The sequence below is a fragment of the Podarcis bocagei genome, assembly GCF_964188305.1.
Source record: "Podarcis bocagei genome assembly, chromosome: Z".
NCBI lineage: Eukaryota > Metazoa > Chordata > Lepidosauria > Squamata > Lacertidae > Podarcis > Podarcis bocagei.
Genome location: NC_138140.1, coordinates 3,927,855 through 3,938,809, shown reverse-complemented (window position 1 = coordinate 3,938,809; position 10,955 = coordinate 3,927,855).

Sequence of the window (10,955 nt, the reverse complement as noted above, 5' to 3'; positions counted from 1 at the left end):
GAATCCACCCGAAGGTTTTGATCCATGGGAATGGTTGTCTTCTTGGTTACCTAATAGAGCATGGTTAAGAAAACTTTTGCTAATTGGAATTTTGCTTGTTGTAGGATTCATTATGTTGTGCTGCTGCATTCAATGCCTGCCCTCTTTGTTTGCCCAATGTACTACGTGGTGGTACAAACCACGACCCGCCACAGGGATGACAAGAGGAATTTATGTTGCAAAATATAAGCGTTTAGGCAATGAGATAAATGATTCTGATTAGGTTTTGTTAAAATTTTTACTTTTCATAAAACAAATAAGAAAAGAGGGCAAGTAGGGAAATGGTTGCTTATGCATAAGCGCATGGGCGAAAGTTTATTGCAGGGTTCAAGTAAGAAGCGTTGCTTGGAGTATGAACAGCGCGTGAACAGCTCATGCGATCTCAATGATTGGTCCACATAGCATAGCCTGATGGTGGCATGATACCCATGTATGGTATTGTCTTTATCTGCCGGCTGATACAATGTTCTATTTTTTCCTTAGAGAGAATGTTTTTTTTTGCGGTACGAAATAAATGTTGGGCTGCAAGCAGCTCCTAGAGCTGTTAGATTCCCTCAATTCATCTTGGCGTGAGACTGATTATTACTGATGACGAGCAGGCTCTCGTCAGGGAGACTTGGAATTCGGTTTTACAACAAATTCTTGAATTTTTTGTATAAGCATTTCATATGTTGCCATCATGTTCGGGGCACTCTCCTCTATTTCTAAGCACCCTTCCATAATTGCTTTTGAGAGACGGTAGCTCTCAGTTTTATACCAGTTAGATATCCGCTCGCTCACTTGTCCGTTCCATCTGATTTTCTTGAGGCCTGTTCCGGGTGTTAGATCTGGTTGATATCTGCGTTGTGGTTTGGGCAGATCAAAGGGTAAATCACACACGAGGGATAAAGGTAAATGATCACTTTCAGCTCTTGCTGTAATGGTGAATTTTGATATCCTAGGGATCAGGTCCTGGGAAACAATGCAATAATCTATCATTGACAGTTTGTGTCCTGACCAATATGTGTATTGACCAGGATAATCTCCTTTTATAGCCCCATTCAGTAAGTGTAGATTCTGTCTGTAGGCCATGTGTGCTAAATGTAGTCCTCCAATGTTGCATGTCTTATCGTGGGATGATCTTATCATTAGGGGTGGGATAGTTTCCATTTCTGGAGGCCATTGGTGAAAATGTGCATATAGGGCGTTGTTGTTAGGGCCCACTCTTGCGTTTAGGTCACCAGCTAGTAATATCATGGCTGACGGGTGTTGTCTCCTCCATTGCACCACATGGGCTTCCACTTCTTTCCATAGTTGTTCTACTTGTATCTGCCGACGACATGTAGGTAAGTATAGGTTTATGCATAGCAGTTTGCTTTGTCCGAAATCTAAAACTGCTGCTACAGACCATTCATCATTGGAGGGTAATTGGATAATATTAGCTTGTATCTGCGTTGAGAACAGTAAGGCTAAGCCTCCTTTGGGTCTGCCCCCTCTTTGACTAGGTGTTGCTCTTTTAATACACGATTGGTAATTATCCAGGTAGAGTTCATCTATCGACCAGGTTTCCTGGATGAACAGGATGTCAAATTTAGTGAGGAAGTCCATTAGATTGGGATCTTTGCTTTTAGCTCCCCACCCTGCGATGTTCCACGTACAGGTGGTCAGCTTGTGATTTTTGGTTGTCAGACATCTCAAGGGACAATCAAACTTAGGTTTATAGCCAATTTGGGATTTATCATTCATTATGTCCGTTTTGGGGTGTGTAGTGGGACATTTTAGCATGGTGTGAACTTGGACGTGTTTTAATGTCCCGGCGAGGCGTTCTTTCCCCGTGACCTTATTTCAGTCCGTGTTAATGATGTCTAGGGCTCCTAGGTTGTCCACAAAGATTGAACCATTCTTGCCTGGTGGTACCGCTATTTCAGCTTGATGTGTTATTGTTTTCTTTGTTATAGGTGGTTCCGTAGGTCCGAGTTCCTCTGGCGATAGGAAGAGCCTTAGTATCCACTCACTGTTGGATAAAGGTTTTGTGGTATAGGTTGGATAGTTAAATTCCCTGGTGACGGGTGTGGCTAGGAGTGTAATAGATTTCCTTATGGATGCTAATCTTTCAATTAGTGCATCCTGAGCTTTATGTATTTGTTCAATAGTTGCTATAAAGCGGTTTTCTTTCTCTATGTTGGAGCTTTCACCTGGTACGTGGTTTGGGAGTAGGGTTTTTGGTCTTTTAGCCAGCTGGTTTGGGGCTTTGTCTGCCTCTAGTTGAAGCATCTTACAGTTCTCGTCCGTCATAGACATTGTTGGCTTTATTTTTATCTTATCAGTCTTGATTGTTTCGATGAGAGGAATGGGAGTACCGGACACTTCAAATAGGCGAGTCATCTGCAATCCAACTCTTTGTAGCTTGTTCTTATTGTCTGACACTAGTTTGGTTGTGTGCCAGTCTCTGAATGTTACCACAACTCTGTTTAGGTCCTTGTCTGATGGCAGAAATTTACCATTAATGGTGTTTTCTGCTGGGACGAACCCTCTAACGGCTAATTCAGTTTTCTTGAGAATATAAATTCTCTGTTGTGCTGGAGAAAGGAGATCTTTGTGCATGTATACAGGTAGGATGATGAGTTTTTGTTTATTTAGAATTAGATTTCTCCGAGAGTATGTTGTTTTAGGAGTAGTTTCTTGCTTAGGTATCGGGTTTTCTCTTGATTTTCCCGCGGTTCCATTCGGGAGCGCTAGTTGCTCTGTTGAATTATGAAGCCTAGCCTTATGGAATTCCTCTGTTGAATTGAAAAGCCCAGCCTTATGGAGGTTTTTATTTGGGCTTGGGCTTTTATCAAGGGGTGGCAGGACTGGGTTAGCTGGGTTCGATGGATTTGGATTTTCAAATAGCTTGAATAGTCTTGTGAGGTTCGTTTTCTTTGTTCGAGATGGGAGCTTTGTCTTCCTTCCCATTTTTAGATTCTTGGGCTTCTTCTCTTTATTCCTGGGGCACTTCCCCTTTAAGAGGGGTTTCTTAGGGTCAATTAAGTTTCCCTTCTGGTTTGCTTTGATCCTAGATGTTTTCCTTTTTTTCCACATTATGTCGGGTTTTATTTTCCTTGCTGATGTTATCGTTTGGTGTGCTAGAGAGAATTTTATATGAATGCAAGTTGTCTATTCTCCTAGTTATTTCAGTCAGAGTGGTAAGTAGGCCCAAGCATTCTGAGAGGAAGTCTTTGATGTGTCCCAGTTCTCTGCCTATCTGCAACTTCTGTTCGTTTAACAGATCATTATATAGCCCTGTTAGTATGTAGGGGAGGCATTCCAAGTCCAGATATTGGGCTCTTATGTCCTCCAGGTCCTCATTCGTCACAATGTGAAACCGCATCTTCTCCCCAGCCCTGGGTCTTTGGGAGGGCTCATCTGTCTTAATTACTGGGTTTTCCTCTTGTGACTCTTGTTCCTGCCCCAGCCCCAGTTGAATCACTGAGGTTTCATCTTCTATGGCAACTTGTTTTATTTCCGTTGCCAGATTGACTCCCACCCCTTCTTCGTCTATTTCCATTAGCTCCCCGTACCTGGTGCGGTCTATGGACCATTCGTGGGGGTGTCGTTTGTCAGCATTATTTATTTTGTCTGTTTTCGGTTTAAAGTATTGTGATATTTTCTAGCTGGTTGAAGGGCATTCTCAGAAAACTGGCCACATATGGTCTCTCCCCAGAGTATTTATTAAGTTTAGAAGGGGGAAGGGCCAAGAACACAATCAAAGAAAGACTCAGGGACATTGAAACCCAAAATGACTTTAACCAACTTCCGATAACTTATAAACTTCTATACAATTCCCAAAGGCCCCATCTAGCGAACTATCTCAAAGTTCTAGACAACGCTAAACACCGATGGGCATTTTCCAGGGCCCGCTTCAACGCTCTCCCTTCAGCTCTTCCAGAGGAAAGATACAATAAAATACCGATCGAACAAAGATTATGTCCCTGTAACAGCAATGAAATCGAAACCATTGGGCATGTCATCTTATACTGCCCATTATACCGAGACTCAAGAAAAGAGCTGATTGAACCGATTCTGAGGAAAATACCTCGTAGTACAGATGACACCTATATCAGACACCTCTTAGCTGACAAAGAGCCCGAAATTAACAGGTCCGTGGCAAAGTACTGTTACATTGCAACAAGAATAAGACGAGCAATGATGTCTACAAAGGAGTTCAAACTGTAAACATCGAAAGAACGATAATAAACAGTAGCGACTCCTGAATTGAATTTTAAAAACTTAAAACTTGAAACCTGGTCATAAATATAAGCACCAATTCTGAGAATTGGCCATATTTTTACTGCTACTTGTAGCACAATACTACTCTTAATGTCATATTTTATAAATTGCTTCCTGGTCACTGACCGTATTAAAGATATTTGATTTGATACTTCCTACAACTTCCTCTCAGCTGGCCATCTCCAGAGTGCAATTCTCTTTTTCCAACATCATCTCCATGGAAGATAGTAACAAACTCCAAAGGAAAATTCAGGTGACTATGTTTAAAAATGTGTAGGGAGCATTTGTGAAGATGAATGGTCAACCAGGAAGGGTGAACTGATCACCCTTTTCTCATCCCTGGGCTGCTCTTCCACCTTCCATGATGATATGATCTGATTCTAATATTCTCCTCGCCCCTTCCTCACATTCTGCAGGGTTACCGTAGAGACAGCAGGAAACAACTTTGCACCATCACTATTCCGTTGCCCACTTCTTACCAGACGTCGTTCAGTAAGCAGTGTGAGGCGTGCTCTCAGATTAGATCAGTGTTTCCCAACCTTTTTTGGGCAAAGGCACACTTGTTTCATGAAAAAAATCTCGAGGCACACCACCATGTGGGGCACGTTACAGCCCCGTGACGTCAGCGCGCAGCGTCACGCCGGGAGGGACGCACGAAAGTGTAAGTTTCAATTTTTTCCCCTCCCCCTTGCCTTCCTTCTGTGCCAACCGCCAAAAAGCCAAGAATCGCGGGACCGCCGGCAGAGGGGGGGAGGGCGAGCGGAGGCAGCGGCGAGCCCCGTTCCTCCCCATCCGCCCCATTCCGTGCAAGGAGCGCGAACAGGTGTGAGAAGGGGGTCAAACCTGCGGGTCGGTGCCGGGGAACCTCCAAGCTTTGGGGGTGGGGGGGAGGAGGCAGCAAAGCGAGGCAGGAAGGAGAGCGCGGCTTGGCTGGGTGAGCTTTGGCAGGGGCAGGGAATGAGAGCCGCGAGGCGGGTGCTGCGGACGGAGGCGCTGCCCGCCGAGCTTGCAGGCAGCCAGGCAGGCAGACGGCGAGAGCCCCGCGCTGGGCGGCCTCTCCTCGCCGCCGCCACCCCGCCTCTCGCCGCCCGACTCGCCCGCCTCCCTCCGGGGACGGCGCCCCAATCGAAAATTTGACTTTAAAAAAAAAACTTTCGGATTTTTTAATTTTTCCCACGGCACACCAGGCAACATCTTGCGGCACACTAGTGTGCCGCGGAACAGTGGTTGAAAAACACTGGATTAGATAATTGTGGTTTTTGTGTCAGCATTCCTATCAACATGGCAGGTAGGTAATTGTGCTATCTAGATGCTCTCCTGATCTGCTTCATTGTCCCATGAAGCAGACAGAGAAGCCAGCTGAGAAGGTAAGGATTTATAGCCGGGGAATGGATGAAATCTTTGGACAATTTAGAGACAGTAACATACATGCAAGTGGATGCTGTGATAGACAGCAAGAGAGAAGGGAGAAAGGCAGATTCTCTGAAAAAGCCACCCCAGTTAGTCAAAGTCCCAGTACCCCCCATGGGGCTTAGATAAGCCATGACTAAGACCCATTCAATGGCCTACTCTTGAATATATATTTCACAAGATGTGCCGATAAATTCTGAGGCTCCTTCAAAATCACTTATGTTTCCCTCCCCTTATGGTCTTGATTTATTGGCTACTTTTAAAATGAGGCTGCATTTTAAATTGCATTTTAACCTGTATTTTAAATTGGGTTTTTTTCTCTCCCCCCCCCATTATGTTTTTACTGTGATTTCATTGGTATTAGCCACCCTGAGCCCGGCTCTGGCCGGGGTATAAATAGAAATTATTATTATTATTAGTCCAAAGCAGCTTACGAACAAAGAGTTTATAGGGAGCAACAACACAAAACATCAGTTTGGGAGGAAAAGCAGTAGATAAATACGCAAATATCCATAAAGATCCACATTGATCCAGAACTGAAAAGCAGTTTGGTTATATTCCGCTCTCGTGTGAGAGCCTGAAATAGCAATTGTTCTTTAGATGAATGATGATCTTTGTTGCTGTTGTAACCCCTATCTCACCGAATTGTAGAAACAGGTGAGCTTAACAGGTATAAGATTTAGCCGGTGCCTAAATCTTTAGCCAGAGTGGGCCTCTACCATCGTGGAACCTTAGCCCCCATTCCACAGGAACAGAGGAACCCCTCTGTCCAGATTGGGAGCTCTGTCCCTATGCTATTAGCCACAAACAAGGAAATGCTTCTGGTCCTCCAGAAGGTAGAACCCCAAACCCCCCTGGGACCTACTCGTACAGGAGTGGTTGCAAACAGAAATGAACAAAATTCAGGCCTCTTTGCAGAGGATATAATTTTATGCACCTCTGACCCTATCACAGCAGGCAAAATCTATGTACAGAGTTGGAACAGTTCTCCAGGGTCTCAGGATTGCAAGATACTTTCCAGAGGTAATGCTTTTTCATACACCACCCCATTCACATGCAGTAGACTTTTACAGCAATGTTGAAGATTCCAATAGCTAGGAAAAGTTTTAGATATCTGGGGGTGCAAATTACCCAAAACTTGAACAAACAAGTTGTGTCAGTTTAATTATAGTACAGTTTGGAAAGCTCTAAATATGGATATAAAACATTGGAATAAATGAAGACTTTCCATTATAGACAAACTAGTTGCATTGAAAACAATGATTGTGCCTCCATTTCTTTTCTTCCAGACTTGGGTGAACGCCTGAGATGGATGAAGACCCTTGAACCTATCCCTAAAGGAATCCAGAAATTCCACCCACCCGTGGGAAGTAAGATAGGGGAGACCTGGCCATAAAAGGGATAGGCATACCTAACCCCCCAAAAGAGAACCCCTAAGAAAAAAAATACAAAAGCCCCAAAAGGAAGCCCCAAAAGCAGAGAAAGGGGGCATCTGAGGGAACAAAATAACCCTCGGGGAAAGGCCTAAAAAACACTCCAAAAGCTTCTTTCGGCTGATGCCCCCTCCCCAGCTGAAGCCAGCAGCCCAATTTGGGCAGAGGCTGGTACCCCTCTCCCTGCTCACCCATGTGGATTACCCCAGCTGTTAGCAGGACCATCTGGCTCGCATCCACATGGGTGGGCACCCCCCCTCACCATTCTCTCATCTGCAAAGGAGGAGCAGGAGAAGCAGAGCTCACCTTGAGCACTGCCTCTAATGGATATTCTAACTTTTAAGCTTTAAGCCAGGGCAAGAGGCAACAACAGCAGTTCCCACCTCTCCGCTGCAGACTGACACCAGAGCATCAGGGTACACTCGCTGCAAGTGGAGGCCTAACTTGCAGGCAGGCAAGTCTTAGAGACACTCATTCAGGGGCCTGCATCTCTACCTGGTGCTGGTGGTGCAGCAGCAGCAGCCTGGCCTTAGGAGAGTCTCATTCAGTAAAATTGCATAGGATGTCCCCACCAAAGGCTGTCCCGCTGACCAGCCTCTCTCTGCCTGGACACCATAGCTAGCTTGTAGGGTGCCTGCCTGGCCTTTTAAACAGCCCCTGAATGAGGAGCTCACAATGCCTCTCTTAGCTACTAACTGAGGTCACAGAGCCTGTTCTGCTGACCAGCATCCACCCCTCTGCCTGGATACCAGAGCAGAGTTAGGTCAGGGAAGGAGCCAGCCAGCCTTTATAGACAGGTGAGAAAGGAGGGGAAGGTAGCCCAGTGTGTAGCCTCTCTTGCAGACCTTGTGATTTCTTCTTAGGCTATGATACATTCTGCATTCTTGTACAATAGACATAGAGAGGGGTGCAGGTAACGTGAAGATGAGTAGCTGTTTGGAAGCTATCTTTCTTATCTCCAGTTTAGTTTTACTCGTATGAAGGCTAATGCTGTGTAGTGTAATGCTGTAGTCCAGGCATGTCCAACTCCAAGTAGCCTGCGATCTATAATCACAGCTGTCCCTCTCCTCCCCCCACCCCCAAACCAGTGTGCGATCTCTCCCCCCCCCCATCAAAGGGAGCCTTGCAGAGCTTTTTGCTGGTTGAAAGATTGGCTGCTTCTTGAAAACACAGACATTTTGGATTTAGAAGGTTTCAACAATGTTTTTGGGTGGCATGCATACTTGTGGTACGACAAGGTTAAAGCTCATAAAGCATTTAAAAACCATATTGTCAGGAAAGCATTGTTTAATGTCTGGACAAGATATAAAGACTTACTTGAAAACAAAGCCCCAAGGTGGTTGTCACCGATGGAGGCAAAGGCTCAGAAAAAGCTCAACATGGAGGCCAAATGGCCGAAATATTGGGAAATTTTGGAGCAGGAAGCAGACAAATTAAATTGCAGAGCTTTGAGAAACTAAAAGATAAAGTGTGAGACTGGCTTCATTATTACCAAATAAGAGAGGCCTATAATTTAGATAAAAAAATTGGCTTCCAGGTGGAAAAATCAAAGTTGGAAACAGAACTGTTAGATCCTAAAACAAAGACGCTTTCAAGAATGTATAAATGTATAACTTGCTTTTAAAATGGAATACTCAGGATGAGACGGTTAAATCTGCTATGATTAAATGGGCACAAGATGTTGGTCATAACATTATGTTTGCTGACTGGGAACAGTTGTGGACCACAGGTATAAAATTTACGGCATGTAATGCCCTAAGAGAGAATATTATGAAAATGATTTATAGGTGGTACATGACCCCAGTCAAGCTTGCAAAAATCTATCATTTGCCTGATAATAAATGTTGGAAATGTAAAGAAACTGAAGGTACATTCTTTCACCTTTGGTGGACGTGCCCAAGGATTAAGGCTTTCTGGGAGATGATTTATAATGAATTTAAAAAGGTATTTAAATATACCTTTCTGAAGAAACCAGAGGCTTTTCTTCTAGGCATAGTCAGCCAATTGGTGCTAAAGAAGGATAGAACTTTCTTTATGTATGCTACAACAGCAGCAAGGATACTTATTGCAAAGTACTGGAAGACACAAGATTTACCCACTCTGGAAGAATGGCAGATGAAGGTGATGGACTATATGGAATTGGCAGAAATGACTGGCAGAATCCGAGACCAGGGAGAAGAAATGGTGGAAGAAGACTGGAAGAAATTTAAAGACTATCTACAGAAATACTGTAAAATTAATGAATGTTAAAATGATGTTGGACTGAAAATAAGTGGTTTTGGCATTAAGGTTAATAAGAATATGTAAATATAGATAGTTATTTGGATGAAAATATATAGTTATAATAGGTTAAGATTATAGAGTAAAGACAAATGAAAGAGGGTAAGGATTTGCTGAAAGGACTTTGTAAACAGGAATACAAAAGGGGAGGTGTGAGGAGGTCAAGGAAATAAGCAAATGAACTTAAAGGTATTGAAAAATGGATTATTTCTTTTTAAGATATTTTTTTCCTTTTTTCTCTTTTCTATTTTTTCAACTACTGGTTTATTAGGTTTCTTTTTTGGTAACTTTCTTATTAGTTCTTGTTCTTTTTTCTTTTCTGTATGTGTAATAGTTGGTTTTAAAAAAAACAACTTATGCTTTGTATGTTTTGTGTAAAATCTTAATAAATATTTTATAAAAAAAACAACAAAGGGAGCCTTGCAGCTGATGTGGATCTCAAGGTTGCAGAGAAAGACCCTGAGATCGACCAGAAACAACCCCGCGGTCAACTGGGGGCTTGCGATCGATGTGTTGTACATGCCTGATAGAGCAATGTTCCAGATATTATTACCCAACCTCAGTTGGTATATTAGAGGTTTCCTTCCATCGCTGGGCAATAACTGTTGTGAACAGGAAGGAAATTAATTCTTTAGATTTAAGGGTGGAGTTTGGGGTCAAATCTAGGGATAAGAAAGCAAGTGCCAAATCAGGAAGGATATATTGTTGGGAATTTTGGAGGTCAGATTAAAAGCTTTTTGCCAAAAGGCGTCGACCACTTTCACGTTTCTGGGAGCATACTGTGGCCCCGTTTCATTATCTGAAATTGGCAAGTTCACCTCTGGACTTAATTTGGGCAAAGCCCCCAGGTAGTAATTACATACCCGCACCCACCCCTCAAATTACTAAAGTCAAACTTGGAGTGGTTGGCACCAGTTTTTGCTGTCCTGTTCACATGTATTGATCATACTACATGTGCTCCACCAGACTGGGGACTTGCAATCATTATCCCAATTTACAAAAAAGGGAATTCTAGACCAATCAGTCTCTTAAGTATCATCAGTAAATTGTATGCTAGCCATCTTTTGGGAAACTTTCTAGTTAGATGGAGGAAGAAAATTTCCTGGAGGAAGAGCAAGCATGTTTTAGGTCTGGCTGTTCATCCATTGACCAGGGATTGGTTTTACAGCATCAGAAAAATATTCTCCTGATGGTGGGGTACTTTACACAGCTTTTATAAACTTCAAGTCTGCTTTTGACATGACAGCAAGAAACAGACTACAGGAGCTGATCTGCAACACCTGTGCCATGTTTGTCTTTTTGCTGCAGAACATGCAAAAGTACATCTGTAGCAAGCGCAAAGAATGGAGAGCAGCTCCAAGCAAAGATGGAGCTTCTCAGTGGAGCTGAGCGGACTGTGGAGGAACAGCAACACAGAAAGGTGGGGAGCCCCTGGGCATAGCTGTCAACCTTCCCATTTTTTGCGGGTTATTCCAGCGCTGCTTCCCGCTGCTATCCCAGAATGTTAGATATCCCGTAGACTGTCCCCGGGACAGGTGAGGCTGC